This window comes from Delphinapterus leucas, chromosome 14 (assembly GCF_059928025.1).
Source record: "Delphinapterus leucas isolate spDelLeu-1000000601 "Yukka" chromosome 14, BTC_Dleu_Yukka2, whole genome shotgun sequence".
Classification (NCBI taxonomy): domain Eukaryota; kingdom Metazoa; phylum Chordata; class Mammalia; order Artiodactyla; family Monodontidae; genus Delphinapterus; species Delphinapterus leucas.
Genome location: NC_143142.1, coordinates 38348809 through 38356771, shown reverse-complemented (window position 1 = coordinate 38356771; position 7963 = coordinate 38348809). Strand labels below are relative to the sequence as shown.

The 7963-nt window shown below is 37.6% G+C and overlaps 1 protein-coding gene across 6 annotated transcripts in view; it reads right to left on the bottom strand.

The window, feature by feature from the left end:
* The window catches only part of SNRPD1 (small nuclear ribonucleoprotein D1 polypeptide), a 49831-nt gene that overhangs the window by 27517 nt on the left and 14351 nt on the right, over positions 1 to 7963 (bottom strand). For 3 of the 6 annotated variants that reach the window (XM_022586808.3, XM_022586804.3, XM_022586805.3), the window contains exon 5: positions 1256 to 7941. The exons of 1 other annotated variant lie outside the window; for it this stretch is intronic. The gene's annotated coding sequence lies outside the window, so the exon portion shown is untranslated. Of the gene's footprint in view, positions 1 to 1255; positions 7942 to 7963 lie in introns of those variants that run through there. 2 more of the 6 variants (XM_022586807.3, XM_022586806.3) reach the window with 1 other exon arrangement.

Genomic DNA, 7963 nt, shown 5'->3' with positions numbered 1-7963 from the left:
AAAATTGATTGTGGTGATGGATGCAGAACTCTGTAAATATACTAACAGCCACTGAACTGAACACTTTAAATGGGTAAATTGTATGATATGTAAATTACATCTCAATAAAGCTGGGTTATTTTAATCCAAATGTCAGTAAAAATTCAAGCATATTCAAAGACTCAAAAATGAAATTTCAGAAAAAATAAGGTTTAAAATCTGGAGAAAGTTACAATAAAGTTACTTAGAATTAGCTATTCTAGTATATTAACTTGAACTATAAAATATCTTCCAACAGTGTCATAGATATAATTCTCTATACCAAGTCAACTAATTTAGTTATCTATTACAAGTTATCTCAAGGTATTCACTAGAAAGAAGTACTATTTAAAGGTCTACATCCTATGGGTCTTTATTGTCATTCTCTCATGTATCCTCAGTGTCTATTCTCAAATAGCCAGTTTCCCCACATTCTTCAGGGATATGGCTTTCAATATTTAACAAAAAAAAAAAACCATATTCAAAACAATTTTCAAATACTATATAGGAAAGCTCTGTTGTCATTCTGTGCTTCAACAGACATGTTAACATAGACCTTGGTACACTTACAACTTTACTAAAGTGAAAGGTATGACCATATGCTTCTCTGTTGCTGAAACAGGCAGCAAGAGGTAGCAAGGTGTGTAAACTGTAGAGGCATTAAGAGGATGAGAATATAGGTGGTCCCTGGACAGCTGACCTCGAGGAAATTTGGTCCAGAAGTCAAGAACTGAGAGCTAGCAAGAAAGATCTTGTGAACCACTTAGAGTTATTGGTTTCCATTCCCATCACTCTAACTCCCAGGACCTGTATCAACAAACTCCCAAATCTACCTCCAATTCTGCAGCTTCATCCTGTCAGGACCATATCAAAAGAGGCCTAATTTACCAATCCAGATATAAACAATGAGATGGTTATACTTCAAACCACAACAGAGAGAAAAGAGCTGAAGAGAGTAGGGAGATGTTCAGGGTGTGTAATACCAGTGTAAAAGGGCAGTTTGTCAAAATTTCAGAAATGTTGTGAGCTGTTTAACAGCATGGCAATGGTTAAATTTCCAAGGTAGGAAGTCAGCAAATGCCACAAATTGTTAAAACATTTACCAATACATCACAGGCTGACAGTGGATGGGCATCTGAAATTTTCTTAACAAGCTTTAACTTTTATCACCCAAACATAATTATAGCAAATGTCCACCTCTTGTGCCCAAAATCATCAATGTCATTTTCAGAGACAGTGTAGCTGAATAATATTTATTTTTCTTTAGCCAAATTTTCAAGCAGTTAAAAAAATTATATAACATTTTATATTAAAAAATGCACAGAAATAGTAAGCTGAACGATATGAAATCAATGTTTTTGTAGGTCAAGACAATCAAACATCAGCAATTTCATATGGTTCAACCTAAGTATACCCATCTGCCAGCTTGAGAAACAGAACATCACCCAGTTAAAATTCATGCATCCCCATCTGCTATCACACTCCCCTCCTTCTTTCCATCCCTCAGAAGTGACTGCTCTCCTGAATTTATCATTCTTACACACATCTACATCTCTAAACTTTAGCCACGTCACCATCCCTAAATACAGTTTACATCTTCCTTATTTACACAGTATTTACATAGAATAACATATGTATTCTGCTACTTAAATTATTTGCTCAATATTGTCTGACTCATCCATGTTGACACACGCAGCTCTAGTTCATTTTCAGTGATGTAGTTTACTATATACGTAAACAATTTACTCTTTTCCTGTTGGACATTTAGTTAGGATTTACTTATTTATTTTTTACTATTATAAAAATATTGCCTATAGCTGCTTTGAGCAGAGTTGAATAGTTGAGACAGAGACCATATGGCCCATAAAGCCTACAACATTTACTACCTGGTCCTCTACAGAAAAAGTTTGGTGACTCCAGGTTTATCCTTTAGGTGATTTAACCATTCCTCTAATTTTGGACATACAGGGTTGTTTTCCTTTTTAATTAAGAAATATAATGAGCATTCTGTCAATGTTTTTCCCTTGGACTCTCAAATGGAATCCTGAATCAAAGTACAGAAAAAAATTTAAGACTTCTGACATATCTTAACCTGCTTAAAGTTTTTCAATTTAGATTCCTGTTAACCTACTGCAAATGGTCTTCTACCTTCATAGCAATAAGCACTATTAAAAAATTACTTGAGGGCTTCCCTGGTGGCGCAGTGGTTGAGAGTCCGCCTGCCTATGCAGGGGACACGGGTTCGTGCCCTGGTCTGGGAAGATCCCACATGCCGCGGAGCGGCTGGGCCCGTGAGCCATGGCCACTGAGCCTGCGCATCCGGAGCCTGTGCTCCTCAACGGGAAAGGCCACAACAGTGAGAGGTCCGCGTGCCGCAAAAAAAAACAAAAACAAAATTACTTGATAAACCAAAAATGAAATCTGGCTGAAAACTGCATGAGTATCAAGATAATTTCCTTTGGTTTTAATATTTTACAATGTTTGGTATCTAGTAAGGTTAAGTTCTCCCACACCTTTCTAATTCCTTTCTAGAAAGATAATGAATCTCCTACAGCCTATTCCTTCTTCACAATGAACATTGGAACCAATTTACCAGTTAAAAACACAGGGTTCTTAGAGACTTGCATCTAAATTCTAGCTCTGCTGCTTACTAACTGGGACTTTAGGCAGTTATCTAACCTCTCTGGGCACAAGTTTTCTTTCTGCTACAGAGCTGTTCCGAGGGTTAAAAGAAATAACGTGTAGGGGACTTCCCTGGTGGTCCAGTGATAAAGAATCCACCTTCCAATGCAGGGGACGTGGGTTCAATCCCTGGGTTCCCACGTACCACAGGGCAGCTAAGCCTGTGCACTGCAACTACTGAGCTCGCTCAGCTTCAACTAGAGAGCTTGCATGCCGCAAACTACAGAGCCCACGTGCCCTGGAGCCTGCGCGCCACAACTAGAGAAAACCCGCATGCCACAACTAGAGAGAAGTCCGCGCACCGCAACAAAGAGCCCACGCGCCGCAACAAAAGATCCCGCATGCCTCAATGAAAATCCCATGTACTGCAACTAAGACCCGATGCAGCCAAAAAATTAAAAAATAAATAAATTTTTTTAAAAGGTAAATTATTAAAAAAAAAGAAATAACATGTAAAGGGCTTATTAGCACAGAACCTGGCAGAGTTAGTACCCAAATATTTGTCAAATGGGAGGAACAGTTATTGTCCATTAAAAAAATCCTTTTGGCAATTTCATTAAATCTATAAATTAATCAGAAAAACTGGGCACAGAATAAGCATTAAGTACATATTAGTTGACATACTGCCAGTAAAGAAGTTCCTTAAAAATTCACCAAGATAATTGCACTAAACCTATAAATTGGAGAGAATTTCTATCTTTACACTGGTCAGTCTTCCTACACTGGAATATGGTACTATTTTTTATTTTATGGCTCAGGAATTTTTAAAAAGCTAGAACTGATTTTTGCCACTGTTCCAGAAGCACTCAAAGAGGAGAAAATTACAAAGTTCTAGGAAACATGGAAAATCTTTACTCTCCTTGCAGATTCACAATGCATATTATCCTTTAAAGACAAAGTAGAGTATGGCTCTACTTGAGAGCCATATGAATCACACCATAATTTCTGTAGTTCACCAAATCTAAGACATCAATTTTTGGATGCACTTGTTATTGTATGTACTACTAACAAAGAAAAATGCTTGATGATTTAAGTTTGATACCAAATCTAAATTTATACCATTTAAGATGCATCTCAATTTCAGAGATATTAAAATATATTTTAAAAATCCATCTTAGAATAGGTGAAATTGTTAGAATTCAAATAGTGGGATAAGATATCCCTCACTATAGTAACAAAATACACAAAATACTTCGGAATAATCTTACCAAAATATGTTAAGTATGGTCAATCATCATTAATCATTCTGTACTGGGGAAGTCATTTCCTTGCTAAAATTTATTTGTAACTCCAAAATCAGTACTATTGGTGCTTCCATGGTCATGCATGGACCATGCATGCTTTAGAGCAGCAAAAAAATGTTACCTGATGTGCCACCTGGTTGTTCTAGGCTGAGGCTGAATAAAGCGACAGTGCCTTTTGTTTCAGGTCTCATACGGTAGACAAACATCCTTCATGGTCAATTTAGTGCCACAGTTTTTTGGTACTTTTGTGCTTTTGGGTGGTGAGTTTGTTGTTTAAAATGGCCCCCAAGCATAGTGCTATCTAGTATCCATAAAGCAAGAAGGCTGTGATGTGGCATTTGGAAAAAATACATGTCTTAGAAAGACTCTGTTCAGGCATACATCACAGTGCTGTTGATTGCGAATTCAATGTAAATGAAACAATATGTACTAAATAAGGTGTTTTTAAACAGAAAACACACATAAAACGAGGTTATGCATTGATGAGCTGATGAAAATGCCATGACCAGAGACTCATACACAGAGAATCTGTGTTCCTCCTAGGAGCAATGGTTCACTATTCACTAATTCAGGGTTCACAGCAACTTTATAGAGCCTAACTATCATCAATAACAAGAATCTACTGCATTTGACATCTAGAGCTTTTACTATTATTCTTTTGTAAACTGAATCTCATATTATATACTGACCTTACTCAAAATATAGGAAATACACAGAACTGTAAAACTGGTTCAGATAAATTGAATACTACCATGTTGCTGCAGAGAAAATAGTAATACTGCAAAATTTCTCTTCCTTCTCATAAGTATACCTCTTATTTTGTGGATTCACAAGAATTTTCACATTAAATAAAGACCAATATCAGATATATTCTTTTGTTGTTTTAATTGGAATGTCTCTAGAAATGTCTGCTGTTGGTTTAAGATAGAAAATTCTTCCTTAACATGATGAGGAAAGTCCATTTTAGGTTTTCAGGAAGGAGTGTTGTGTTATTAAGCGTTATTCTGATATCTATTATAGAAGATTGTGTGCATTTTGACTGCTGAACATAATACATTTCAAAATACTAAGCCATCCTTGCTTAACCAACCTAATTATAGTAGATTAAAACATGTTGTGAAATACAATTTCTCTATTATTTCACTTACAGTTTTCTGTTTAAACTCACAATAAATTTCTTTAAACAAATTCACAAATAAAATCTTAAGCTCTAAAAGATATCAGACTGGGAATTCCCTGGCGGCCCAGTGGTTAGGACTTCGTGCTTTCACTGCTGAGGGCCTGGGTTCGATCCCAGGGTTGGGGAACTAAGATCCCACAAGCTGAGTGGCACAGCCAGAAACAAAAACAAAAACAAAAAAACCCCAAAAAACATAAAAACAGAAGGCATTACTACTGCTTCTTATAATAACACACACCTGGTGAAGCCTCCCCTGCAAAACCAGAGGGAACAAGACGATAAGGAAAGTTCTGCTGTCCAACTGGCCAGCTTCACTGCAAACCCAATTACTTCAAACAGGAAGAGACGTGGCCCTACATCTGGACAGGAAGGCGATGCCTACTTTGCTATCCAGCAAGAAGAAAACGTCTCTTTTCCCAAGGGCAGCCCAGCCAATCAGAAACTATAGTCACCCAACCAATGAGAAGCCTCTTCCTGCAAAGGACTCTGCTTATTATTGCCCCTCCCAAGGTCCCCACCCACATGCCCTATAAAAGCAAGCTCCCTTTCCTGGTTCTCTGGATTTGCCTATGGCCTGCCATAGTTTGTATATGCCAAATTGCAATTCTTCTGGCTATTCTCAAATAAATTCACTTTTGCTGATAAAATAACTGCCTATTATTAAAGCTGAGAAACTCAATCTAGTACCCACTAGGGTTTAGCCTTACATTTAAACAGTGTTACTAGACTGGTTTCACACTACAAACTTCTAGATGTTAAAATTCACAAAGTAAGACACAGTCAGGGGACTCCCCTGGCGGTCCAGTGGTTAGGACTCTGAGCCCCCACTGCAGAGGGCACAGGTTCCACCCGTTGTCTGAGAACTAAGACCCCGAGGCACGCTTAAAAATCCTTTGTTATTGGCATTCGACTTAAAATCAATATGAGCCTCCACTGCTTTTAAAACAGACAAGATAATACAAAGTATTCCTTATCAGAGTATTCACAATTTGCAATTACGTATCAATGTATATCTAACTCTGTTTCCCTTTTAGCCTATAAGCTCCAGGAGGGCAGGAGTCAACTTACATTTGTTTACTCATTACTTGTGCTTTTCTGTTTGTCCCCTTCAAATCTCTCCACCTTGATGCATCACTGTGTTCCCTTGCCTTCTGCTTGCATTCAATTAATAGGAGCACCAACAAAGGATGGAAAAGAATGAGATACACATATACACATACCACACACAAATGCTCTTGCCATCTCAATTACATTAACTTCCCTACAAGGCCTAAACTTCCTTTTTTGAAAACAGTCTTTGCAGAACATTCCCTTCTCATTAAACAAACCAACCCTCATACATGATTAAATGAAAACACAGATCTAGTTCAATCCTCAGTTAGGTTAGCTTCCTTAGTATATAAACAGGAGCAAGCTTTGTAAGAAACTATATACTGAGAAGTATTGTTCTCTAAATCTAACCAATTAAAACAATTTTTAAAAAATCCTTATTAATGATCAGAAAGAATCCAGTTTTTGGCAAAGAAGTAGGTCTTCTTCCATTTGTTCTTAAAGGACTACTTGTAAAAAGTATTTGGTTAAGAATCCGCCTGCCAATGCAGGTGGCACAGGTTTGAGCCCTGGTCCAGGAAGATCCCACATGCTGCGGAGCAACTAAGCCCCTGCGCCACAACTACTGAGCCTGCGCTCTGGAGCCCGCGAGCCACAACTACTGAAGCCCACACACCCTAGAGCCCGTACTCTGCAACAAGAGGAGCCACTGCAACGTTAAGTCCATGCACCACAATGAAGAGTAGCCCCCACTCGCCACAACTAGAGAAAGCCTGCATGCAGCAACGAAGACCCAACGCAGCCAAAAACAAAATTAACCCCCCCCCAAAAAAAACTATATTCTATTAAGAACCTATTAAAAAAGTAAAACAGGGACTTCCCTGATGGTCCAGTGGTTAAGATGCCTCAATTCAAATGCAGGGGGCATGGGTTTAATCCCTAGTCAGGGAACTAGGATCCCACCTGCCCTGCAGTGTGGCCCCAAAAAAGTAAAATAAAACCAAAAAACCATTAACAATGACAAAAAAAGCAATGACTCCTTAATTTAGAAGATGATCATCACCTTTTACTAAGAACCTAAGTCTCCACGGAATAAAACTCAGGAAAGGAGAATCAATTTTACACCTAATTCCATAGGACTTCAGTTTCTGAGGTACCAAAAAGAACTTATTTCACTTGTAGGAAGGTTCCACAGAATGGAGTTAAGGTAAAACAATAAAACGCATAGTCAGGGTGGGAGGGAGGGACACGCAAGAGGGAAGAGATATCGGAACGTATGTATATGTATAACTGATACACTTTGTTATAAAGCAGAAACTAACACACCATTGTAAAGCAATTATATTCCAATAAAGATGTTAAAAAAAACAAAACGCATAGTCAGTGCATGTGAAATAAAAAGGTGTATATTCTACAAATATTCATAAAAGAAATATTTTAGTTCAAAAAATTAAAAGCCTGATCTAAGATTGGAATTATTCTGAGACTGCCTAGTAGTAACGCTTAGCTCTTACTGTGTTTGTATCATGAATATATATATGAACTATTAAAACTTAATATGATATAGTCAATAGACAACTCTGTCCTACATTTATGTTTATTAAAAACTGCCACAAACAAAGCCTGTACAAAAAAGCACCCGGGGCATCGATCACTTTAAAATCATAATCTTGAGAGACACGATTTGCTTAGGCACCATCTTCTAACTTAGCCACGTAGTCTTCCTCTGCCATGTCTTCTTCTTCGTCTGTTATAAACAAACAAAACCTGTACAAAAAATATCCCATAG